Here is a 27,491-nt window from a genome sequence, read left to right as displayed (position 1 = left end):
CAGAGTTTTCACCAACATTCTCACGTGGATTTGTCCCGGATGGAAGGGGTACCCACCTGCAAAAAGTGCCCCTGCAGATGGGTTTGCCGATCTTGGATGGTCAGGGGGTCCTAAGCGTGCCGACCGGCTGATGGGTCATTGGAGGAGTCCACACACTGAAACAACTCAGCCCAACTAAGGACTTCTCCATCCTCATCGACTCTGGCAAGGGGAAATTATCGAAGATATTTTTGAAGTTAGTTTATATCCAAAAGTAAAATCTGAAAGTTTCAGGAAAATATTCGCTTTACTGCCAGAAAACCCCACTAGGATGCGACCTAAAGGAGATTTTAATTCTGTCAGGTTGCAGCAAGAGAGATGTATTATGTCAGAATAGAGTGGAAGGCCTTAGGCCTGAACTACTTTACACCTGCTAGCTTGTTTCACCGGGAAGTTTTTTGACCAGCAGACTCAGGCTAACACAGGCCTGCCGTGTAGTGTGGCATTGGGCTGTAGTTAGAACCAAGGGCGCTGGTTTATGGTGAGTGAAGAAGTCAAATTTTGTGTTTATTACATGAGATTCTCAGATTTTTCAGAATCTTTCCCAGTGTTTTGGGGATTGTAGAATTGTTTTTGTCTAACATGTTCTGCAGATTAACTTTCAGACACAAATACGATTTTAAAAAAAATTCCCTTATGCACACTTTTCTTCCAAATAAGTTATTTTTTTTATTGATTCTCGGGATAGCGGCATTGCTGGCGAGGCCGGCATTTATTGCCCATCATTAATTGCCCTTGAGAAGGTGGTGGTGAGCCGTCTTCTTGAACCACAGCAGTCCGTGTGGGGAAGGTTCTCTCACAGTGCTGTTAGGAAGGGAGTTCCAGGATTTTGACCCAGCGACGATGAACGAACGGTGATATATGTCCAAATGGGGAAAGGTGTGTGACTCGGGGGGGAACTTGGAGGTGATGGTGTTGCCATCCACCTGCTGCTCTTGTCCTTCTAGGTGGTAGAGGTCGTGGGTTTGGGAGGTGCTGTTGAAGAAGCCTTAGCGAGTTGCTGCAGTTGTAAACAGTAGTGCAGCCACATTGTGACCTAGATCACAATGAAAATAGGACCTGGTCGGTAAAATCCAGACGTCACTGTTGACGCGGTTTTATTTATTGTTCTGCGGGGTGGGTGAGGGAGGAGATGGTCCAGTGTAAGGAACTCCTGAAATGCTCCATCAGACAATTTTTAAAAGCCATTTTTACCAATTTTTTTCCAATTTTCGGAAAAGGCTGAAGGATGAGGTTTATTTACTGCTTACATTTAGCAAATATGAAGCAACATTCGAAAGCCTGCTTTTAAACAGATTAGATTTCTGTCACTAATTATACCCAATCCCACCTCCACCTCAATAGTGGAAATGTGGAACTCTTCCCCCAAAAGGCTGTGAATGTTGGGTCAATTGAAACTTTCTTCTTGTGGAGGGCAGAGGGCGTGGCTGAGGTACCTAATGAGTACTTCACGTCTGTCTTCACTAAAGAAGAGGATGCTGGCAATGTTACTGTAAAGAAGGAGGTATTAGAGAAATTGGATAAAAAATAGATAAAGAGGAGGTACTTAAAAGGTTGGCAACGCTCAAAGTAGAAAAGTCACCTGGTCCGGATGGGATGCATCATGGGTTGCTGAGGGAAATAAGGGTGGAAATTGCGGAGGCTCTGGCTACAATCGTCCAATCCTCCTTAGATATGGGGACGGTGCCAGAGGACTGGAGGATTGCAAATGTTACACCCCTGTTCAAAAAATGGGAGAGGGAGAAACCCAGCAATTAAAGGCCCGTCAGCCGAACGTCGGTGGTGAGGAAACTTTTAGAGACAATAATCCAGGTCAAAATTAATTGGCACTTGAAAAAATATGGGTTAATAAACGAAAGTCAGCACGGATTTGTTAAAGTCAAATCGTGTTTGACTAATTTGATTGAGTTTTTTGATGATGTGATGGAAAGGGTCGATGGGGGCAATGCGGTTGATGTTGTGTATATGGACTTTCAAAAGGTGTTTGATAAAGTGCCACATAATAGACTTGTTAGCAAAGTTGAAGCCCATGGGACTAAAGGGACAGTAGCTGCGTGGAAACAAAATTGGCGAAGGGACAGAAAGCAGAGAGTAGTGATGAGAGGTTGTTTATCAGACTGGAGGGAAGTATACAGTGGTGTCCCATGGGGTTAGTATTAGGACCACTGCTCTTTTTGATATATATTAATGACGTGGACTTGGGTGTGCAGGGCACAATCTCAAAGTTTGCAGATGACACGAAACTCAGAAATGTAGTAAACAGTGAGGAGGATAGTAACAGACTTCAGGAGGACATAGACAGACTGGTGAAATGGGCAGACACATGGCCGATGAAATTTAAAGCAGAGAAGTGTGAAGTGATTAATTTTGGTAGGAAGAATGAGGAGAGGCAATATAAACTAAATTGTACAATTTAAAAGGGAGTGCAGGAACAAAGAGACCTGGGGGTGTACGTACACAAGTCTTTGATGGCGGAAGGACAAGTTAAAAAGGCTGTTAAAAAGGCATACGGGATCCTGGGCTTTATTATGCTGTTTAAGAGAATGAGGAGAAACTTTATTTCCTCCTTAAATTTTGCCTCCTCCTCTCCTGAAAGGCATAGACTCATACTGAGGTACACTTCCATGGGTGCCAGTTCTGGTATATTCCCTCAGGAGACCATTCTTCCTGTGTGAGCAGGCTATTCAACTGTGGTAGTCCTCACAAACATCCACACGTTCACTTTCCAGCAAGAAGTCACCGAGCAGCGATCAGAGGCGGGAACTCTGCCTCTTTTTCTCCCCGAACCGAGGGACACTTAAATGGCAACAACAACAAACTTATATTCATACACCACCCTTCACGTCAGATAACATCCCAAGATTGATTACAGGGGAGCAGTGGACACTGAGCGGGAAGCAGGAGAGAGGATGGAGGGGGAACCAAGGGCACAGTCAAAGAGACCATTTTTGATGAGGCTTGTGAAGGTGGACAGAGGGATAATAAGGTGAATAAACTTAGGAACGGGATCTCTGAGTGTCGGGGCACGGTGGCTGAGGCCCCTGCTAATAATGATGGAATGAGGAGAGGGGAATGTAGAGTAGATCAGTGTCAAACTCATGGAGAGATCATCCTGGGATGTGGGGTGGAAAGATTGAAGAGGCCATGCATGGATTTGAAGATGATTCACTGGGGGACAGGGACCCATTGGAGCTGGGGGTGGCTGGAATCATGCAGTCGCAGCCAGACAGGTTGTCTCTGGTGACCTGGACTGTGATGGTCTCTAGGTCATGGATAGGAGTCAAGCAGGGATCGGGGAAAGAGGTAGATGTGGAGTTGGATAATGATGTTCCGTTCGAGGACCTTGGTGAGGGAGGGGAAGATGGAGATTGGGTGATAGTTTGACTTCTTAATTCATGATTGTGAACTAAATCCAGTCCTTCTTTTCCCCAGGGTATACTGAATAACGTCAAAAGAATTTTCTACCATCGAAACACAGTTGACTTAAAAAGGTAGAGTATTTATTTCCATACTTTTCTAAAATCCCTTCAGTTTTGCACATTGTGGGAAAATTATATAATTACACGCAGAATATGAATGGTTCGTTTTTTTAAACGTGCTTGAAGAACGTTTGGAGGGAGCAAGGTTGACGAATGGTTTTGTCTCAGTGATATCCACACGAGGGAGACAATCGTGCAATTTAAAACAACGCATATTATCACTTTGTGTATAACAAACTTTTTACATTTGTGAAAGAGAAATCCCAAAAATGGGGAGGATGGAGGTCTGGTCACTTGTAACAACACTTTTTACTGTTAAGTTTTTGTCAGTTTTGTTAGTCCACAGACACTGACCCAGACTATCATACAGTTCACAGACACTGACCCAGACTATCATACAGTTCACAGACACTGACCCAGACTATCATACAGTTCACAGACATTGACCCAGACTATCATACAGTTCACAGACACTGACCCAGACTATCATACAGTTCACAGACACTGACCCAGACTATCATACAGTTCACAGACACTGACCCAGACTATCATACAGTTCACAGACACTGACCCAGACTATCATACAGTTCACAGACACTGACCCAGACTATCATACAGTTCACAGACACTGACCCAGACTATCATACAGTTCACAGACACTGACCCAGACTATCATACAGTTCACAGACACTGACCCAGACTATCATACAGTTCACAGACACTGACCCAGACTATCATACAGTTCACAGACACTGACCCAGACTATCATACAGTTCACAGACACTGACCCAGACTATCATACAGTTCACAGACACTGACCCAGACTATCATACAGTTCCCGACAGGTACTGTCCCAGACTATTATTCAAAAACGAACATAAGAAATACTTTTTTTTTGTTCATTCATGGGATGTGGGCGTCGCTGGCGAGGCCGGCATTTATTGCCCATCCCTAATTGCCCTTGAGAAGGTGGTGGTGAGCCGCCTTCTTGAATCGCTGCAGTCCGTGTGGTGAAGGTTCTCCCACAGTGCTGTTAGGAAGGGAGTTCCAGGATTTTGACCCAGCGACGATGAAGGAACGGCGATATATTTCCAAGTCGGGATAGTGTGTGACTTGGAGGGGAACGTGCAGGTGGTGTTGTTCCCATGTACCTGCTGCCCTTGTCCTTCTAGGTGGTAGAGGTCGTGGGTTTGGGAGGTGCTGTCGAAGAAGCCTTGGCGAGTTGCTGCAGTGCATCCTGTGGATGGTACACACTGCAGCCACTGTGCGCCGGTGGCGAAGGAAGTGAATGTTTAGGGTGGTGGATGGGGTGCCAATCAAGCGGGCTGCTTTGTCCTGGAAGTTGTCGAGCTTCTTGAGTGTTGTTGGAGCTGCACCAATCCAGGCAAGTGGAGAGTATTCCATCACACTCCTGACTTCTGCCTTGTAGATGATGGAAAGGGTTTGGGGAGTCAGGAGGTGAGTCACCCGCCGCAGAATACCCAGCCTCTGACTTGCTGTTGTAGCCACAGTATTTATATGGCTGATCCAATCTTCAGTCTCTGGTCAATGGTGACCCCCAGGATGTTGATGGTGGGGGATTCGGCAATGGTAATGCAATTGAATGTCAAGGGGAGGTGGTTAGACTCTCTCTTGTTGGAGATGGTCATTGCCTGGCACTTGTCTGGCGCGAATGTTACTTGCCACTCATGAGCCCACACCTGGATGTTGTCCAGGTCTTGCTGCACGTGGGCATGGACTGCTTCATTATTTGAGGGGTTGCGAATGGAACTGAACACTGCAATCATCAGCAAACATCCCCACTTCTGACCTTATGATGGAGGGAAGGTCATTGATGAAGCAGCTGAAGATGGTTGGGCCTAGGACACTGCCCTGAGGAACTCTTGCAGCAATGTCCTGGGGCTGAGGTGATTGGCCTCCAACAACCATTATCATCTTCCTTTGTGCTAGGTATGACTCCAGCCACTGGAGAGTTTTCCCCCTGATTCCCATTGACTTCAATTTTACTAGGGCTCCTTGGTGCCACACTTGGTCAAATGGTCCTGGTGGAACCCAAACTGAGCATCGGTGTGCAGGTTATTGGTGAGTAAGTGCTGCTTGATAGCACTGTGGACGACACCTTTCATCACTTTGCTGATGATTGGGAGTAGACTGATGGGGCGGCAATTGGCTGGATTGGATTTGTCCTGCTTTTTGTGGACAGGACATACCTGGACAATTATCCCCATTGTCGGGTAGATGCCAGTGTTGTAGCTAGCGAAGCTAGTTCTGGAGCACACTTGCATTTACGCAGCGTTTTACACAACCTCAGGACATTTCAAAGCGCTTTACAGCCTGTGAAGTATTTTTGAAGTGTAGTCACTGTTGTAATGTAGGAAACGTGGCAGCCAATTTGTGCACAGCAAGGTCCCACAAACAGCAATGTGATAATGAACAGATAATCTGTTTTTAGTGATGTTGGTTGAGGGAAAATTATTGGCCAGGACACCGGGGACAACTCCGCTGCTCTTCTTCAAAATAATGTCATGGGAACTTTTACGTCCACTTGAGCAGGCAGACAGGACTTGCTTTAATGTCTCATCTGAAAGACGGCACCTCCGACAATGCAACACTCCCTCAGTCCGGCACCGGAGTACCAGCCTAAATCTTGTGCTGAAGTCTCTGGTGTGGGGCTTGAACACAAAACAACCTTCCAACTCAGAGCAAGGGTGCTGCCCACTGAGCCACAGTTCACACAGACACTGACCCAGACAATCATACAGTTCACAGACACTGACCCAGACTATCATACAGTTCACAGACACTGACCCAGACTATCATACAGTTCACAGACACTGACCCAGACTATCATACAGTTCCCCACAGACACTGACCCAGACTATCATACAGTTCGCAGACACTGACCCAGACTATCATACAGTTCACAGACACTGACCCAGACTATCATACAGTTTACAGACACTGACCCAGACTATCATACAGTTCGCAGACACTGACCCAGACTATCATACAGTTCACAGACACTGACCCAGACTATCATACAGTTTACAGACACTGACCCAGACTACCATACAGTTCGCAGACACTGACCCAGACTATCATACAGTTCGCAGACGCTGACCCAGACTATCATACAATTCACAGACACTGACCCAGACTATCATACAGTTCACAGACACTGACCCAGACTATCATACAGTTCAAAGACGCTGACCCAGACTATCATACAGTTCCCCACAGACGCTGACCCAGACTATCATACAGTTCCCCACAGACGCTGACCCAGACTATCATACAGTTCACAGACACTGACCCAGACTATCATACAGTTCACAGACACTGACCCAGACTATCATACAGTTCACAGACACTGACCCAGACTATCATACAGTTCACAGACACTGACCCAGACTATCATACAGTTCACAGACACTGACCCAGACTATCATATAGTTCACAGACGCTGACCCAGACTATCATACAGTTCCCCACAGACACTGACCCAGACTATCATATAGTTCACAGACGCTGACCCAGACTATCATACAGTTCGCAGACACTGACCCAGACTATCATACAGTTCGCAGACGCTAACCCAGACTATCATACATTTCCCCACAGATACTGACCCAGACTATCGTACAGTTCACTGATACTGGCTGCCCTCTGCTATGTCATCCAAGTGACCATTCCTGTGTGTTGTTCGACCGGGAGTGTAAGTCGATTATTGAACCGAGTGGGTAATCACAGGAAGTCCAATTGTGTTGACACCTACTGATGCATTTTTGTGCCAAGATTGCTGGAGTTGTCCGAAGCAGGGACCCTTGGTTGTTGTTTGCTGCTGTCTGGTCCAGGATTTTTGGGGGGGGGGGGGGTTTGTCACCCCCTCCCCCCCGCACCCCCCACTCTGCCTCTGACTGAGACCAGCTACCTCGGCAATCAGTGTGCCTCACACCTACAATCTCCTGCTCTGTGTAACCCTGCACCATGTGATGCATTTCCCCACAGTGCCCAATATTTAATGTGCTAATTTCAGATTGAGGAAGGCCATTCTGCCCATTTTAATTCATCTATCCATCTTGGTTAAAGATGTTTATGGTGCTCAGATCAAGAAGTTTCTGCAAAACAGCCCAGTAATTATTTAGGAATATTCTGGTGAGCATATTTCGGTGACATGCACGTGGAATGGGAAAGAAAAGTGTCCACTCAGTACTAGAAAGTCAATCTGCTTTGACCAAATTGTACAGTGGCTGCAATGTTGCAGTGTTGTGTTAAAGTATTTGGATTTGTGACCCATGGAGTAATTGCCGTTAGATTTCATTGGCGTGCTGGTGCTAACCCCACACTTCGTTCCTGAGATGTCGATGTGTAAAATGAAGACTCGGCCCTTTGCTCAGTGCTTGCTTTTGCCGAGCACACAATTACAATCTCTGAGTCAACAGTGTGTTGGGTTGTAGTGATGGTTCAGCTGTATATTTGGATAAGAGCTCCTGTTTACAGTCCTCGTGACTGGACTGGCACGGATTTGGAGGTTCATGTGATTCTGCAGGATGTTATGTGCTGATCTCATAGGTTAGTGAGGAATGCAGGGCTGTGCTCGAATTTGTATCTTGTTACTCCCTTATGTTAAAAGGCCCGAGTTCTTCCAGACAGACTCAGTTACTTAGTCCATATTATCCTTCAAGAATCATTGGAATATTTAAAGCTCATGATCAAGGTGGGGCAAGAAAGCAGGGAGTCAGGACCTGGTAATTTTTAGGAGCAGGAAAAGACAATTAAAGAAAGAATTTGCATTTATGTAGCACCTTTCAAATCCACAGGATGTCCCAAAGCACTTCACAATCAATGAAGTACTTTTGAAGTGTAGTCACTGTTAAGTGTAAAAAAGGCATCAGAATGGCAAAGGAATTTTTAAAAATTCAATGGCAAGAGAAGTGAAGGATAATAATAAAAAGTTTTTTAGTTGTATTAAGAGAAAAAGAGAAATGAGGGATGGAGTGGGGCCACTGAAAGTGGGATCGGGTGAGGGCATCGCAAAAGTGCTAATTAAGTTATTTTTAAGGAAGTGACAGGTAACTTATTTGATCTGGAAAGGTAACTAGAGGGTGTTGTAGAGGCAAGTTGTGACACTATTCACATCACTACCAGCGTGGCTGCCTAACAGCTGTGCAAGTTTAAGGTGAATAAATCTCAGAGGCCGGATAAGATACATCCGAGGATCCTTAAGGAAATAAGGGAGGAAATTGCAGGAACTCTGGCACAAATCTTCCAGAAATCATCTAATACTGGAGGGGTGCCTGGGGTCTGGGGAAAGGGCAGATTTTACTCCTATTTTTAAAAAAGGTTGCAAAAGTGACCCAGGAAGCTACAGGCCAGTGAGTTTGACATCCTTTGTGGGTGAAGTTGTGGAAAGCCTCATTAAAGATAAGATTACAGAGCATCCGGATAGAAATAAAATCATTAAAGATCTCCAATATATGTTCATAAAGGGGCGGTCTTGTCAATGTAATTTACTGGTTTTCTTTGAGATTGTGATAAAGGAGTGCGATGAGGTAAGGCAGGGGATGTGGTTACTTGAGTTTCAGTAAGACCTTTGATACAGATCCTCTGGAAAGGCCGGTACTGAAAATAAAGAAAGCCGGAATCAGTGGAAACATTTTACAATGGATACGTAATTGGTTGAACGATAGAACCCAAAGGGTGGTGGTACAGGGATTGTCATCAGTCTGGGAGAATGTTACCAGTGGGGTCCCACAGGGGTCTGCTTTGGGATCTCTTTTATTTAATATCTTCATAAGATCTGGAGCTAGGAATCACAAGCACAATGGTTAAATTTGCAGATGATACAAAGCTAATGATGGTGGTAGGCTGCAAAGCTGAACAGGATAAACTACAGGAGGATTTGAATTTTCCTGGGAATTGGACAGACAGGTGGCAGATGGAATTCAATATCGGGAAATGCAAAGTGCTTCACGTGGGGACAAAAAATCCAGGAAGGGACTATTACTTAAATGGAAAGAAAATAATGTGTATGGAAAATGAAAGAGATCTGGGGGTCCTGATTGACAATAAATTGAAGCTATCACAACACTGTTTGGTGGCAGTGAGTAAAACAAATCAGATGTTGGGATGTATTAAAGGTCAATATTGAGCTGAAATAGAGAGGTAATCCTGACATTGTATAAATCATTGGTGTGACCATAGAATATTGTGTACAGTTCTGGTCACCACAGTACAAAAAGGATATTGCAGCTATTGAGAGGATACAGAAGAGAGCAACCAAAATGATTGAGGGGACGGAGGGACTGGATTATGAGGAGGGATTATGTAAATTGAGCACGTTCTCACTGGAGAAGAGAATGTTGAGAGATGATATGATTGGTGTTTCTAGGATTTTAAAGGGATTAGATAATGTAGAGCATGACAAACTGTTCCACCTTGTCCAGAACAGTAGAACCAGAGGAATTGGCCTGCGTTTGAAGGGGGTAAATTCAAAACTGATCTACAGAAACAATATTTCAGTGAGCGAGCGATCAATCTATGGAACAGGCTCACTGGGGAGACAGTGGGAGCAGATAGTGTTGATTCGTTCAAATGCAAATTAGAGAGATTTCCTTCAGAAAATAACATTTTGGGATAGACTATATGAGTAATTTGAGACATGACATGTGGTGAGTGTAACAGGCTTGGGAGGAACAGGTGACTTAGGGCCTATGGTTCCCAAAGCTCTCCACCACTGGGGGTTTCCCTCACCCCATGTCTGGGTCTGTTGTTGACTCACTGATGGAGATTGATTGCTGGGATTAGTCAACAACTCCATTATCATTGTATCATGTGATGTCATTGTACCAGGGTGGTAGAAGGTGAATGAGAAGGACCTTGGTCTTTTTTTGTCCAGCAATTCCTATGTTCCTATGTGGCAGGCAATTTGTGCACAACAATGTCCCACAAACATCACATGAAATGAATGACCAGTTAATCTGTTTTGGTGATGTTGTTTGAGGGTTGAATATTGGCCAGGACACCGGGAGAACTCTCTGCTTCTCTTGGAATAGTGCCATGGGATCTTTTATGTCCATTTGAACAAGCAGACAAGGCGCTAGCTTAACATCTCATTTAAAAGACGGCACCTCTGACAGTGCAGCACTCCCTCAGTACTCAGAGTGCCAGCCTAGGTTATGTGCTGAAGTCCAGTAAGTCCATTAGGATCAGTACCCCACCTACCCACCTATTCAATCCCTTCTCTCTCCAGAACCACTTTGAATTGTCTCTTAACCCCATTTATACTGGTCTGCTTCAACGTCCCTTGATATCAAGTTCCACAAATCTTTTGCAACAAAAACACTTATATCTGACCGTCCATTCTTACTTCTAACTTTAATGTGAGCCCCTGGTCTCTGAGCCCGTTGCCATAGTGAAAAATTTGTCAGCTACCTTCACAGCTTTAAGCTTTAATGTACTCTTAGTAAATATTGAACTCAGTCTTGTGAGACCTTTTTCCTTGTTCACAGCTGTCTCTAGCTGGCGGTGTGCTGGACATGTCGCATTTACATGTTCCATGTGTAGAAATACTCCTTTGACCTGATCCACGAGCTTGTTTGATCCGCCCTTTGAGCTTCTTTGATCTGCCCAGCGAAGTTCTTCCTGGCTCCTTCTGTGCACTTGCTCACAAAGACGATTTCAACACTATTAAGCTGTTCAAAATTCCCAAAATTGAAACTTGTAAAGTTTTGGGATTAAGGCGTAATATTGGGTGTGGAGAGAGATTTCTTTTGCGGCCAACCCATATCACACCCTGACTCAGGAGTGCTAGATGCCAACATTTGGTGGATTTTGACCAATTAGGGAAAACAGTCTTTAGCAGTCCTCCAATTTCTGCAGTTTTAAAGAGTGAGAAAGAAGAGAGAATGGTGGAAAAATAGAGAAAGAAATAACAGAGAGGAGCGAGGAGTCAAATGGAGCAAAGAGGCGAGAAGGTGAATTGGGGAAAGGAGGAGGATGAGACCCTCCTGTGGTCTCGCTTTTTTGTGTATAGAGAGTTTTGAGTTTGTATGTTTGGGAGGGTCTTTTTTGTGTGTGGAGAAGGGTCTCGTATTATTGCATAGTCCTATGTGGCTCACTCGCTGAATTTCACGTGTCTATCTGACCTGCAGCTCCATGGACTAGGATGGCTGGCCAAGTCCTGCTTGGCTTTTGCTGTCTTCATCCTGAGGAAAAAGAAGTGACGTTGAACTTTGGCCTTGCTTGAAATAATTGCACCTGGCGCAAGTTGTTTTATAATTGGATTTTTCTTTATGCTCATCGAGGTGAGAGATATCATTTCTCAGGGATTGGACTTTCTGCTTTCATCTCCCAAATGTTGGCATCAAGCACTCCTGAGTCAGACTATGGGGTTACCTGCAAAATAAAGCTCCCTCCACCCTGCCCCAATGTTACGTCGTAACCCCAACCTCAGAAGAATGCTCTTGACTGCAGCCATGTGACATTCCCATTTCTCCCCACTAGCTCAAGGCCTCCCTGAGTGAGAATGCCCACTGATGCTGGAATATGGGCAGCTTTGTTCTGTGGACCCATGTGTTATAAAATTGGATAGCCAGGTGGTGTAGGATAGAATACTAGAGCCCGGTCTTCAGCTGCTTCCAATCCTTTATTCACAGAGATCCACATTACCCACCATGTCCTAGATAAGCTCTCATACAAATGGATACAAGAGAGTCCCCAATTGATACACACCACCTGAATACAATGAACACTAATTGATATAAATCATATGGATGCAATTAACACCATGCCTAGCAGGAGCTGGGTTTGAGACTGCCCCATATTTATATCATGTAGAACATTTATAGGCAGCAGATGAAGGAGATTTTTATCCCGTCAGTCTGGACAAAAGGACGAAATCTTAAGTGAGACTGTTCGCAACCTGACTAATTCAGCGTCAGCCATGGCTCAGTGGGTAGCACTCTCGCCTCTGAGTCAGAAGGTTCTGAGTTCAAGACCCTCTCCAACAACTTGAGCAGAAAACTCTAGGCTTTAAAGCGCTTTGTGGACGTTGTGAAAGGCCCGATATAAATGCAAGTCTTTCTTTTAATCAACCGCCGTTGTCCCGGTAGGCTGATGGTTTCCAAGTCCTCTGGTACGGTCACCTCATGCACTGCCCGAGTCTGACCCTGCCAGAGCACTCAACATGGAAGAGGCTACGAGGCAGATCCAGAACAAGATTGGATGACAACATAAAAGTGCTCCTTAACAGTCTGGGCCTTACAGCCAATGAGACATAAGTGAGAGCCCTGAACCGTAACGGCTGGAAGCTGGTAGAGGCAACGTCCTTTCATGGATAAGCCTCTGGATGGCCAGTCTCAGCTCAATTCAAACTCCGACCCACTGGTGAAAAGTCAGATTACTAAAAACAGTCTCCAAAGGCCAACCTAAGGACTAATTCCATCTCTGTGCTCCACTCTGAGTGATACATTGCTCTCTGGCGCACTGTCAAGAAAGGGTGTAGGGGTTAATTTTCATCCAATCCGCCCAGCGTGAAACTCACGGGATCGGATTGGCTGTCTGTTTTACACCCCCACCTGATGTTACTTTCCATTTAGCATAAAACAGGCGGTCGATTTGATCCCGTCTGACAGGTTAGGTTACAATTACTCCCCGTAGCTTTTATTAATGGCAGTGAGAGGAGCTCATGGGTGGTTTAGCAGCAAGTTACTCTGTTCAGGAGGATTGTTTAATTTAAAAATCTGCTGAGTGACAAACCATCAAAGCTCTGAGTGAAGTTACCCCTCGTGCTTTCATCCCAAGGAAGAAGTAGCTTTGAAATCGGAGCTGTGTCACACATGATCACTCCCTTCCCAACATTTTAATGGAATTCTGTTGTTCCAACAGAAAGAATCACCAGTACTGAATTCTGATTAGCTCGTGCATTGTCCAGAAAGTCCCAGATTGATCCTTGCTCAGTTTTCTGACCTCATTTTGGATGCGACAATTAGCCCTGTGTGGCCCTAGGATCAAAGAGGGGGTGGGCGGGTGGAGCGGGCGGGTGGGAAATTAATCACACTTTCTGTAGCTGGTCGCTGTCCAGTAATTTCAGTTGGAAAATTTTTGGCTTCCACTTTGGTTGAGGACAGGACCTGGCTCAACTGTGAGTCCCCATATGGTGGAATAGCCTGTGGACGTTCACAGAGGCCGTTTCGCGAGGCTCCACACAGGCAGCAGAGCCTTGCGGAATCGCCCATAGAGTGATTGCGGGTTATTCGATGTGTGAGGAATCACAGCTGTGCCCAATTCTGTCCTCGCCTCCAAACCGTGCATTGTCCACCTGGAGTCATTGAGTAACGATCGGAATGGGGAACAGTAACTGATTTCTCCCCTTCCACTAGGTCTTGGCTGGCACAAGGGGAATGCTCACTTAGCTGAGGTCTGGTAGGCCTCTGAACTCTGTGAATTCACACTGCCACACCCTAGAAAGAAAGGGTGTCTTTATGACTGTAAAGAAGGCAGAAAGAAAGATTTGCATTTATATAGCACCTTTCACGACCTCCGGACGTCTCAAATTGCTTTACAGCCAATTAAGTACTTTTGAAGTGTAGTCACCGTTGTAACATGGCAGCCAACTTGCGCACAGCAAGATCCCACAAACAGCAGGGTGATAATGACCAGATGGGAAGGGAAGGGATTAAGGAGTGGAGTTAAGGGCATTGGGTTCCACTGGATTAATAGCGCCCTGGGGCACGGGGGAGCTTACTGAATCGCCATGGCTGCTAATTCACTCACTGAGCATAAAATTCAAGCCGAGCTTCTTTAGGATAATTGACAAATCAGTGCGACAAAACTTTCATTTACTTCAGCTCACAAAACATTTGCCTCAGATTCGCTAACCAAACCTACCCTGGTGGAAGGGGTCCAGAGATGAAAACTGACGTGTTCCTGGCGATGTAACAAATGTTTGTTTATCACTTGTTTACTGTCCCTGAAAGCACTTGTGTTGCGTGAGTAAGCAAACAGGCCCTGGTGTGGAGATGTGATGAGGGTGAATTGTTGCCTGTTTGCTGGCAGTGACTGCTGTTCATGTTTTCTGCATCCCTGAGGACTGAATTAGAAGCAGTGCGGACACTACGTTTATTGAGTGCATTCATGCCCATCGAGGCTTTACCCTAGTGTTCACTGCGTAAATTACTCTCTCCTGACACAATCCAGCGTTGTAAAGATCTATAATTGTACATGTGGGCGTGATCTTCGACTCTGGGCTGAGTTTCCAACTCCATCACCTTGTCATCACCAAGAACCCCTACTTCCATCCCTCCCTCAGCCTCTCTGCTGCTGAAACCTTTTTCACATGCCCTCGTCACCTCCAGACTCCACGATTTTAACTTGTTCAAATCTGTGCTGCATGTATCTCTATCCCCCCAATCTCATCGACCTTGACTGGCTTAAGGTCCTCCAATGCCTCAAGTTTAAACTCGCAGTCCTCATCTTGAAATGCCTGTACGGCCTCGCCCCACTCTGAGGGTTGCCAACTCTTTTTGGACAAATTCCTGGAGGTTTCATCACATGACCTCCTGTCTCCAATCGCCCCGCCCCCACACTCCCGCCATTAGTTGCCCGACATGTCCATCCTCATGGTGCACCACCTTCTTGCGCCAATCGGAAAGTGAATAGACTCTTAATTCCCCGATTGCACGATTCTCGGTATTTCTGTAACTAATAAACAAAAGTGTTCAAAGAAAATTTTTTAAAAGCACAATTTTTTAATACCCCTATGATTTTTCTCCTGGGTTTGCTCGCAGCAATGTCCTGGAGATTAGACTTTAATTCCTGGAGACTCCAGGGCAATCCTGGAGGGTTGGCAACCCTTCCCACTCTATCTACACACCCTCCTCCAGCTCTGTATCGCCCTCTCTGAGCTCTCTCTGTTGATCTGATCCTGGCTTCTTATGGAGCACCCCCCTTTTAGCCCACCATTGATGGCAGAGTCCTCACCGATCTGGGTCCTACTCCCTAAATCCTCCTCCTTTTCAAAGCCTTAAACCCATCTCTTCAACCTAATGGGAAGGAAGCCACAGCCACACCGACTAGAAGGTGCCAAGTTCAATTCTGGGTCCGTGTTGTTAGCTGATTGGGGTTCTTCAGTTGGCCAAATCATCCTTGACCTGGAAAGAGCGAAAATAGGCCTTTCCTGCTCTTCAACCAAGCTTCTAGTCACCCCTATTAACCTTGCCTTTCCTGGTTTGCCATCTTATTTTCCAAAAGCCTTAGGATGTTATTTACGTGAAATGCACCATATAAATGGAGGTTGAGTGAGTCTAGGCAGTGAGGGTCGACTTTAACTCGGGTGGGATCGATGTGTCAAGGCCAGGGTTGGGGCAAAGGAAGTGTGGACCGGCTGATTGTAACGCCTGGGGTTCGTTTAAATTTTAAAATTCTGTCTACCACCTGAAGCCGGCGGGAATGATGTCAGGGCCAAAGGGCGGGAGCGGGAATTGTGGCTCAAGCAGGAATTGGGGCGGGAGTGGGAATTGATTCGGGAACTGGACGCCATCGCGGACCCAAGGGAATGTTCCCTGGCATAAGGTAAGTGCTGGGGAGGAGGGAGGATTTGCAGAGCCAGCGCCGGTCAGGGAGGGAGAGGCCCAAGGACTCCCTGTGGGGCTCCTGCTCCCCCCGGCCCACAGGATCCCTCAGAAACGTTACATTGTTTTTAATTTATCCTGGCCTCTCCTGGTCGCTCCACGGACTCCCGCCATGGTAGAGCTGTGGGGATTGGCCTCCCGCGCACGCCTCCTGAATCCGTGAGTTAAATGGGGTGCGACCGAACCATGTCATCGGCCTGCCTGCAGGGGAAACCTCGGCCGATTTCAAAGTCAGTGAAGATAAAATGTCAGCGGGCGGGAGCAGGCCAGTAAATGGATTCAGATGGTTTAACCCCTCTCATGCACCTTGCTCGCCGGCTGGAGAGAGGGGGGTAAAATTGACCCCCACAGGGTCAGCAGGCATGGAGGGCATCACAACTCAGTCCTAATGTCCACACACCCACATTTTCTAGCGTGGGTCACTGGACACTGATCAAGAGCAGTAACATTGGACTTATTTTCCCTTTGGTGCCCTGGCTAATTGGAGCCTGTTGGCTTAGCTCAGCTAACAGCACATCTTGGGAATCAAACCTGGAGCCGTCGGGTCTGGAAGGCTGTGGTGTCTTTCAAACCAAGGCCCTGCCTGCCCTCCCAGGTGGACATAATAGATTCCACGGCTCTATTGGAAGAAGAGCTGAGGAGTTCTCCCCAGTGATCTGGCCAATATTTATCCCTCGACCAGCATCACTAAAAAAAACAGATTATCTGGTCATTATCTCATTGCTGTTTGTGGGACCTTGCTGTGCGCAAATTGGCTGCTGCATTTCCTACATTACAACAGTTTAACACTTTAAAGTACTTCATTGGCTGTAAAGCACTTTGGGACATCCTGAGGTCATGAAAGGCGCTATATAAATGCAAATCTTTCTGTTTTCTTTAACCAGTAGGCTGTCGGAACAGTGATGTTTCTTCTAATCTTTACTGAGTTTACTCATTAAGGTGTGATTGGGTCTGGGCCACATATAATAGCCCTTTCTGTTTTTATTCTTGGGCATCGCTGGCAAGGCCGGCATTTATTGCCCACCCCCTAGTTGCCCTTGAGAAGTTGGTGGTGGGCCGCCTTCTTGAACCACTGCAGTCCGTGTGATGAGAGTGCTCCCACAGTGCTGTAAGATAGGGAGTTCCAGGATTTTGACCCAGCAACGATGAAAGAACATCAAAGCTGGTTTTTAACCCCTTACATACTGTGACAGAATTGAAGAACCCATAACAAGCTAAATCATGGACAAAAATGTTTCCTTTTGGCCGCATCCGTTGTTCTCCTTTCTCAATGGTTACTTTCTACTTTTGCTACTTAATTTTATATGTGCAAAACCTTTCTCAAACAATCAAAATCCCACAAATCATTCTACGCAAACCGCAAAATCCATTCTGAGCCATCTGAGCTCCTCATTCACTCTGTAACCCTAAAAATAACTCAGAACACAAAAACAACTGGGAGAGAAATCATTGGGGCATTTTTCTCATTTCCTTTGAACACTTTTGTTTCTTAGGTATAAAAATATTGGAGATGGGGAAAAAAGGCTGTTTGACTTGGGAGGCGTGGGGTTGGAGGTCATGCGAAGAGCCCTCCGAGAATACGTCCAATCAGAGTTGCCGACACTGTCCCTCTCAGATTATGTGAATGAACATCCAGTGCAGCTCAATTTGCAAATTCACTTTTCAGTCATAGACCCTCCTAACCAGGAAAGGGCCTGTAATTTTTTTTTTATTTGTTCATGGGATGTGGGCATTGCTGGCGAGGCCGGCATTTATTGCCCATCCCTAATTGCCCTTGAGAAGGTGGTGGTGAGCCTGAAATGTGAAAGGTAAATTTTCTGGCCTGAGTAGGTGGGCTACAGCTCATCTCATTCGTACCATGAATAAAATGGTGGCTGGCGTGGGCGTTAATCCTTGCCTCCGGAGACAACAGCGACACCTTGTTTGCTCACAGTCGCCTCCGGAGGCTGTAATGTGAAGAGATGTCAGAAGAATGAAGAGTGGATTCCCAGCACTTCCCTGTTTTTGTGTCCTCGAGCTGCACTCTGTGTCCAGTCACCATCAAAACAGCAGGCCCACAAGATGATGTCATTTGATTGCAGATCCCTGTTTGGATCCTGTTCTGGGAGAACCTAAATAATCACATCATGTCTACAAACAATAACTTCTATTAACTCTCCGCTGACCTTTTCTTTCCTCTTCACAAAACTACCAACATTATCATCTCTGCATTCTGCTAGATGGGCTCCAGCTCGCGGACTTTATTCTCTCCCTGTCTCTCTCTCTCTCTGCCCCCTTCTCTCCTGTAACAAGGGCAATTAGGGATGGGCAATAAATGCCGGCCTTGCCAGCGACGCCCACATCCCGTGAACGAATAAAAAAAAAAGAACAGTAAACTTCACATTGTACACAACTGCTGTCCCCACCCCACCCATGCAAACCAGTGAACACGTCCCTACCAGGATCTGGGACCAATCCCTACCCTCCCCATAAAATATAGGGAATGCTGCGGATTTTATAATACCTTTCACAAATTGATAGATTTTAATCTGGAGAAAGTTTTTTGGTGAGGTTGCGTGAATCAGCCCTCCTGATACGTTAAGTTGTTTTCCCTTGACTAGAAGATTGAGGGGTGATCTGATCGAGGTGTTTAAAATGATAAAACGATTTGATAGAGTAGTTCGAGAGAAACTATTTCCTCCAGTGGAGGAATCCAGAACAAGGGGGCAGAATTTTAAAATTAGAGCCAGGCCGTTCAGGAGTGAAGTCAGGCAGCACTTTTGCACACAAAGGGGAGTGGAAATCTGGAACTCTCTTCCCCCAAAAGGCTGTGGATGCTGGGGGTCAGTTGCAACTTTCAAGACAGCGCGATAGATTTTTGTTGGGTAGGGTATCAAGGGAGATGGAACAAAGGCAATACAGATCAGCCATGATCGAATTGCCTCGAGGGGCTGAACGGCCTAATCCTCTTCCTATCATATAAGAATTCACATCATGGGCGTGTATACAGTGATTTTGGCTGTGAGGGGAGGGGGTCAGTGAGCCCTATGTCCATTTATTTTACCGGGGTGGGTACACACGGTATCTCCTTATCATGTGAACCTTTGCGCCAACGATACCAATTCATAAAATCGACCCTTTGAGTCAATTGACTTGAGGTCAGTCACTTCTGGACCTTGAACCTTAGGGGAGAGGGGCTTTGGCCTGTTGGAAAAGCATGGAAGGAAGATTACCTACATTACTGTCTGATCCTTTCCTGTACGCTTTGCTGCATCTCCCACATTGGGACCGAGCGGTGGGTTCTGTGCGAAGATTCACACTGCCTGTGACCCAGGAGGTACTGGTTGGACAACCTTGCCATGAGATTGTGAGTGATTCTAACACTGGGAATGTTCCACAGGCCATTCATTACTGTAGACCGGAACTGTAGTGTAGTTTTGCTCAGGCCCAATGATAAAGGATCAAAGTACAAACCATTGAACAATGTGCAACTTCCAGACAATGCAGGGTACATCTGAACAGTCACAACACATCCTCTGAACCTGCCGCACCAAACAGGACTGTAATTCAATGAGTTACCTTGATGACCACAATCCCACAAGTACTTCTTTTAAAAGGCACTCAGGTCCTGTAAATCTTTTTGAAATATCAACTCATGAAACTTGTGTGTTTTTAAAAATATAAGCATGCACCTACAGTATGTGATTAAAAGTCTTGCATCGTTTGTGGCGTGCTTTTTAAAGTGTCATGCCAGAATATGTGGCCTCAGCTCGCATATATTGCACCTCAGGGCATTAATACAGCCTTAGGACAAAGACTGAATAGGCTTCTCTAGAAAAGAGAAGGCTGAGGGGTGACCTGATAGAGGTCTTTAAGATTATGAAAGGGTTCGATAGGATAGACGTAGAGAAAATGTTTCCACTTGTGGGGGAGTCCAAAACTAATGGCCATAAATATCAGCTAGTCACTAATAAATCCAATAGGGAATTGAGGAGAAACTTCTTTACCCAGAGAGAGGATAGAATGGGGATCTTGAAGCAAATAGCATAGATGCGTTTAAGGGAAAGCTAGATAAACACATGAGGGAGAAAGGAATAGAAGGTTATGCTGATAGGGTGAGATGAAGAGCGGTGGGAGGAGGCTCGTGTGGAGCATAAACACTGGCATAGACCAGTTGGGCTGAATGTTTCTGTGCTGTACATTCTATGTCTTTCGATGTAATTCTACATAATTAGTGACTGACTGAAAGAAGTACTTCTCTGTTAGGTTAACAATTGAAAACTCAATTGACTAAAAGTGACAAAATCAAAAAGTAGCAATGAGTAATGGGTAACCAGCAGCAAACAAACCAAATCTCTCCATTTGACGAAGATACCATTCACTGAGGAGCAAGCATCACTAAAATAATTCCTTCAGATTGTTCTTGCCCTTCATTTCCCATCTTCACTCAGGTATTTATATACAGCTAAAAATAATGTTTATAACCTAAATGTATAAAATATTACACAATTCTTTTTTAAACAATCACTAATATTGTTATTTATATTAGAAAAACTTGCACAAACATTTCCTCATTGACCTACTTGGCCAATGACGAAATATCACTCCCTTTTTATTCAACCGGGGCGTGCGTTTTCTGATGCTTATTGCGGTCTCACTGCAGCCTAAATGTGAGAGCAGTCTGCTCCCCACCCATTTACTGAAGCCACATATCACACGACCCACGCCGTGTCAGCCATGGCTCAGTGGGCAGCACTCCCTTCTCTGATGTTTGAAGGTTCAAGTCCCACTTCAGAGGCTTGAGCACATAATCCAAGCTAATACTCCAGCGCACTACTGAGGGAGTTCTGCATTGTCAGAGGTGCCGTCTTTCAGATGAGACGTTAAACTGAGGCCCAGCCTCCCTTCTCAGGTGGATGTAAAAGATCCCGTGACACTATTCAAAGAAGAGCAGGGGAGTTCTCCCCGGTGTCCTGGCCAATATTTATCCCTCAACCAACATCACTAAAACAGATTGTCTGGTCATTATCACATTGCTGTTTGTAGGATCTGTGTGTGAAAATTGGCTGAAAATTTTTCTACATAACAACAGTGACTACACTTCAAAAGTACGTCATTGGCTGAAATGTGCTTTGGGACATCGTGAGGATGTGAATGGCACTATATAAATGCAAGTTCTTTCTTTTTCTTTATATACCACCTAGTATTTTACCTGCTGGACTGCCATCCCCTGTCCCGCCTGTGTGCCCATTCTTAAGACTGAGCCTAGACGATGAGGTTCACAAGGTGCACGTTCGAGCAGTGCCCAGGGGCAGAAACCCTGGTTGATTTTTGTTCTCCTGTTCCTTGGTCCAGGGGCACTGAGCCCAATTGTAGTGTGCTTGCCCAGCCCAGGGTACTCCGCGCAGACTGCAGATCAGGTATGTGACCTGCCTGGTCACAGGACCCCACTGGGCTGTACCTTTACCCTGAGTCAGCAAGGGAGCAAAGTCTCCTTTTAAAACTGGGCAATCGCTGAGACAAATAACAGATGGTGTTTAAAGAAATATAAATACTGGATCTCGCAATCGTGCACATTGGCAGATGTGGGGCCCAGATGAGGGGCTTTGCTGGCGTTTGTATTACAGCACAGACAGCGAGTTCTGTTAATCTTGGCTGACTCAGGCACAGCTGTGGGTGCAGGTGAAGATTTGACACTACACGATGGAGGGCAGACTGGCAAAGATTCTGCTTACGGGAATGCCAGGATGCCCTGCCAGTGGGTGCAGGGCTGCATAAACAGCGGACCACGGGGCAATGCTGGGATCTGCGATCTGTGAGGAAATGCAGGAAATTCGTTAAAATAGAGTTTAAAATGATTAAATAATTGTCTGTGACTCAATCTGGTGCTTGGCTAATTAGTGCATTGGCGATACAAGGGAGAGCTATCGATTGTCCCATTTTTGGATTCCTAATCTAGATATTTTTCTTGCTTTAGTCAACTCTAACTATCCCCCCTCCCAAATAAGCTCTTGTTCCCTACGAGCTTTACAAATCCAATAGGGAATTCAGGAGAAACTTCTTAACCCAGAGAGTGGTGAGAATGTGGAACTCGCTATCACAAGGAGTAGTTGAGGCAAATACCATAGATGCATTTAAGGGGAAAGTTAGATAAACATATGAGGGAGAAAGGAATAGAAGGATATGCTGATAAGGTTATATGAAGTAGGGAGGGAGGAGGCTTGTGTGGAGCATAAAGGCCAGCATAGGCCAGTTGGGCCGAATGGCCTGTTTTCGTGCTGTAGATTAGATGTAACTTGATGAGCTGTTGTGTGCTGTCAACTGTCCAATATGTAGGTCATTTTAGTGTGAACAGAAAACCCTTGTCAGTATTTTGGCGACTGGTTATATCACATGCCTTTAGATGATCTCCCTCGATGCCAGCCTTGGCCACTGAGGGCACTGACAAACTGTTAGAGCAGAGCTGAGGCTATAAACAGCTACATAGATTTATTAAACAGTAAATGGAGGTGAACAGAAGCAATGACACATGGTAGATTTACAATAATTCAGGCTTCACTGTGTATCCTTGGAAGGTAATAAAATAACACAGCTGATCAGCTGCACTCAACTTGAATAGAAACTGCAGCTGACTCACAGGCCCCGGTTTTAAAAGCAGGGGGCAGGAACGGTGCGAGCGAGCCCCAAAGTTCCTCGAGTCCCACCCAACACCTGACCAGATCCACTACCTGGGCGGCGAGCGGGAGTGAGAGGCAGCAGCCAGGAGCCCGTGGGAACAGTCCCGGCAGTCAGTGGGAGCAGAGGCTGGAGGTGATTGGGGCGGAGAGGTGTGGGGGGATTGTGGCGGGGGGGATGCAGATGCGATCAAGAAACGGCGGAGAGTGGGGGCGCTGGGGGAGGCCCATGGCCTGGGAGCAGGGGCGGTGGTAGGGGAGGGCGTGGGGAGCACGCCTGCTCCTACTGGCCCACAAGGAATTCTGAGAAAGGTAATTTTGATCGACTTACCATGGCATCTTCCGGCCAGTCGTCTCCTCCCGTCGTGGCCCCGGTGCCGGGCGGCAGACGGTGCGGGACTCCCCCCCGACTTTAAGTTAAGATTACGTCGCGCGCTGAGAACGCCAGCAGACCATGACCTTTGAATGGAAAGTTGGCCCCTGACTGCCTGCAGTGGGAGCCTCGGCCGACTTTAAAGACGGTGAGGATGAGACGTCGTCGGAGCGACCTCAGGCCGGTAAGTGGACTCGGCCTAATTTTAACCCCTTCCCATGCACCATTCTCGCTGGGCGAAGGGGGTTAAAATCTCGGCCACAGTCTCAGCTTTAAGAGGCAATTCACCACTGACTGTCCGTTGAGTCTCTCAGACTCTTCTGCCTCTCTCTGATAGCTCCAGACGGACCACTCAATTGAGACAAGACGGGCTGAGATAACGTTCAAAATTTGATTGAGACAAAGGAAATTTAAATATCTCTTAAACTGAAATAGATATGTCAATCAAACATATATTTGAACAAAACCCGCAGCATGCTTGTATTTGAATTGAAGGTTTGGTCCATCCCTTGGATATCTGTTGCAGATATAGGCCTGGATATTCTGCTTTCGCAGAATTTGGTGTATCTTTGGCGGAATGAGACTTACGTCTGCTGACGTTTTTCCGACCCCGAGGTCTTTAGAATAATTACGGTAAGCTTCCCAACCTTTACTGGAGAGTTCATCTCGAGGGGTCATTGAGGTCACCTGAGATGTTCCATTGCTGGCGGCTGAGGAGATCCGAATAATTTTTTTAAGAAGTAAAGAAGAGAAGCACTAAAGCCTGTCCAATGATTGCTCTGCCATCAATCACCTTGACCGTTGGGCCATTTAAACTTTAAACATCCCTTCCATCGCCCATGGCAACACTGCACAAGCGGACATCCCTAACATTCAGAGTTGCTATGGTGCAAATGATTGAAAGTATGTTTGATTTATTTCTGTCATTTGAATATCATTTCAGTGCACCTGCCCATATTTGGGTGGCACATTGAATGGCATTTGTTGCATCAGACGCCAAATCCAAGGGGTGTTTAAAACTGGACTCACACCCTGCCCCTTTTCCCGCCTCACCCGCCCTCCGGTCTGCCGAACACTTGGCAGAGGGCGGGCCTGAAATCTAGGCCACAGTGTCTAATATTATGTATCAATACAGGACCACCTCCTGCGAGTGAGCCTCATTGAACCCCATATTTGCTGTGACAGAAAGAAGGAAGCCTAAACCATGACACCTCACAGTCGAAAATGCTTCATTCTTGTCACAGCCGAGGTGACATAAATCCTAAAATTAGAGCTAGGCCAGTAAGGAGTGAAAACAGAAAGCATTTTTTTCACACAAAGTGCAGTAGAAATCTAAAACTCTCTCCCTCAGAGAGGCTGTGGATGCTGGGGGGTCAATTGAAATTTTCAAGACTGAGATCAATAGATTTTTGTTGGGTAAGGGTATATCAAGGGATATGGAGAGCAGGCGGGTAGATGGAGTTGAGGTACAGATCAGCCATGATCTAATGGAATGGTAGAACAGGCTTGAATGGCTGAATGGCCTGTTCCAATGTTCGGATGTGCCTAAAATGGCAAACTTGTGCAGGACCTTGTCAACTGTAGGAATTCATGACAACTTCCCCATTGACCTTCCAACATGACTTCCTATAACGCTGTAGTTAGTAAAGGCTCGGAGAGGCCCGAGACTCCATCCCCGGTCTGTGCCAGATTCCATAATCTTAATTGGCCTCAGTGTCAAACACTCCTCCTGGAAAGTGCGCATGTGTATATGTCTGTTCAAGAAGGAATTGGGCCTTATTGTGATGCACCCCACAGTCGAGTAGCTTGCTGACACTCACTGTCTAGACTCACCCATGAAGAGCCATCGCTTGGTCAAGGAGGGTGACTGACACTGCTTTCAGGGTGGAAATGCCAAGTTAGAGGGAAGGGGTGGAAGGAACTTTGCAATATGAGTAATTACAGGGTTTATATGTGAAACTGTACGGTGCTTTCTGGAATCAGTGTCATAGAGGACTGCAAGTAATCTGTGTAGGAGTGTGACTATCCCTGTCAAAGAGTTACTGGGGGGGAAAAAAAAATTGGATAAGGGCTGTTTTTGGGCGCGGGTAGCGTGATGCACTATTACCCCACGTCCAATAACCCCTCCGCAGGCAGGAAGTAAATTTCGGCCGGCCGGAGGACTCACCCGCAATAAACGTTCCATTTCGGGCATTGCACGTGGAATCAATGCAATTTTCACTTTCCACCACCAGGGGCAGCCCAATCTCTTAAAGGGAGGATGTTTCTTAGAAATCTCTTAAAGGAGCTGGTACCTGTTGTTTGCTGAAAATAACAGTCTACTGTCTGCACGGAGTCTGAACGGAGATCAGACATCACACACGTAAAACACAGATGCAGGTCTCATCCCTATGTTTACACACTGATGAGTTCTGTTAAAACATTGAATAAAGGTTGCGCACTACTAAATCCCACATCCTCCAATCTGCAAGACCAGATCTCACCAATCTGCCGATCTGAGTTGGTACCAGGCCTGCGAGAGAGCATGCACCAAGGTTCTCTGCTGATGCACTAGAGACCTTGGTGCAAGAGGTGGACAGAAGGAGGGACATCCTATATCCGCGGGGGGGGAGGCATGTGGCTCTCCAGACATATATCCAAAAGGCAATGGGAGGCAGCGGGGGACGAAGTCAATGCCAGGCACACAGCATCATGAACATGGATGCAGTGCAGGAAGAAGTTCAATGCTTTGATATGAGTGGTCAAGGTGAGTGAGGTTAAATGTCAAGTGGCGTCTCCTACCAACTGCACCACGCACTACACCCCCCATCACCCACATACCAATAAACTCTTTCCATCAGTACCCAACTCTTCCAACCAGATGCTTCCACTCACCCTTACACATTACCACTGTTTCAAGCTGCCCACCCACAACTCACAGGCCACACACACTGGCAGCTATTCAACCATGACAGGCACATCACCTAGACACACGTTCCGCTTTCTTGCAGGAGAAGGTGACGCATATCAGGTGGCAACAAGTGGCAGAGGCATTTAGCCCGTCGAGCCTATTCCACCATTCAATGAGATCATGGTGGACCTGTGACCTAACTCCATATACCCGCCTTAGCCCCATATCCCTTAATACCCTTGGTTCAAGAAATCTATCAATCTCAGATTTAACATTCACAAGTGAGCTAGCATCAGCTGCCATTTGCAGAAGAACGTTCCAAACGTCTCCCACCCATTGCGTGTAGAACCCTTTCCTAACTTCACTCCTTCTTGTCCTGTCTCTAAATGTTAGGCTATGTCTCCTAGTCCTAGTGTTCAAGTCTAGGAGACCTCCAAAAACAGTTACAAATGTCTCGGCAGCCAGAAGCAATAATCCAGCCACTAACCTGTAAATCTTGCATGATCTCTTTAAATAGCACCAGTGGGGGGGTCCTCCAGGCACTCTAAGACACGTTCAGATGGTCGAGGTTAAGACTGTGCGTTGAGTTGAGCATTAAGTCCCAAAATGGTGTCTATCACTTTAAATCAGCGTTGCGCACTGATTGAAGCCATTTTCTCCCTACTTTACATGACCCCAGCGTTCATTATCTGCGCCTGCGCTAACTCCTATACCAAGATGGCGTCCGGCGCACGTCACGCTGGAAACGTGCGTGCGCATCCAAGACGCCATCTTGGATGTCTGGGAGGTCGTGTAGCGATGAAGCAACGGGCGCTACACGGCCCAATTTAGCGCCCACCGTCTCCAAGGGCAAGTGATAAACCCAATGGCGCCACTTAAAGAGGAGCAGGGAGTCCTCCCGTGTCCTGACCGATATTCGTCCCTCAACCAACACCAACAAAAACAGTTTCACTGGACACTCACCAGATTTGTTGTTTGTGGGACCTTGCTGTGTACAAATTAGCTGCTGTGTTGTAGGATTTTTCCCATTCCTTGCAGGGACATTGCAGACAGTTGTGGCTATGTGTTGCTACTGTCTCTCTTTAAACCCGATAAAGTGTTCTAAACTTGTCTCAGTGATGTGGAGTCCCTCTTCGCCCTTCTCTCTCCTCCCCTTAGTTCATTCTGGCACACTCCTGCCTATATACATACAGTCAATGCAATTTCAAGGATATTCGTTAGCTGTGAAGGACTTTGGGATGTCCTGAGCATATCAAAGGTGTTATATAAATGCAAGTTATTTCCTTGTATAACATTAAAGGTTCAGGATTTGTAACTTCTCTTGAATTACCCATGCTCTTGAACATAAGAACATAAGAAATAGGACCAAGAGTAGGCCATACGGCGCCTCGAGCCTGCTCCGCCATTCAATAAGATCAAGGCTGA

At 46.2% G+C, this 27,491-nt stretch overlaps 1 protein-coding gene across 2 annotated transcripts in view; it reads left to right on the top strand.

Annotated features, from left to right (window-relative positions):
* LOC137304194 (sorbin and SH3 domain-containing protein 1) overlaps nucleotides 1–27,491 on the top strand; it is a 357,720-nt gene that overhangs the window by 105,419 nt on the left and 224,810 nt on the right. For both annotated transcript variants that reach the window (XM_067972736.1, XM_067972735.1), the window contains exon 2: nucleotides 3,472–3,530. The gene's annotated coding sequence lies outside the window, so the exon portion shown is untranslated. The remainder of the gene's footprint in view (nucleotides 1–3,471; nucleotides 3,531–27,491) is intronic.

This window comes from Heptranchias perlo, chromosome 36, assembly GCF_035084215.1.
Source record: "Heptranchias perlo isolate sHepPer1 chromosome 36, sHepPer1.hap1, whole genome shotgun sequence".
Taxonomy (NCBI): domain Eukaryota; kingdom Metazoa; phylum Chordata; class Chondrichthyes; order Hexanchiformes; family Hexanchidae; genus Heptranchias; species Heptranchias perlo.
Note: the sequence above shows the minus strand (reverse complement) of the source record. Positions and strands in the feature narration are given on the sequence as shown.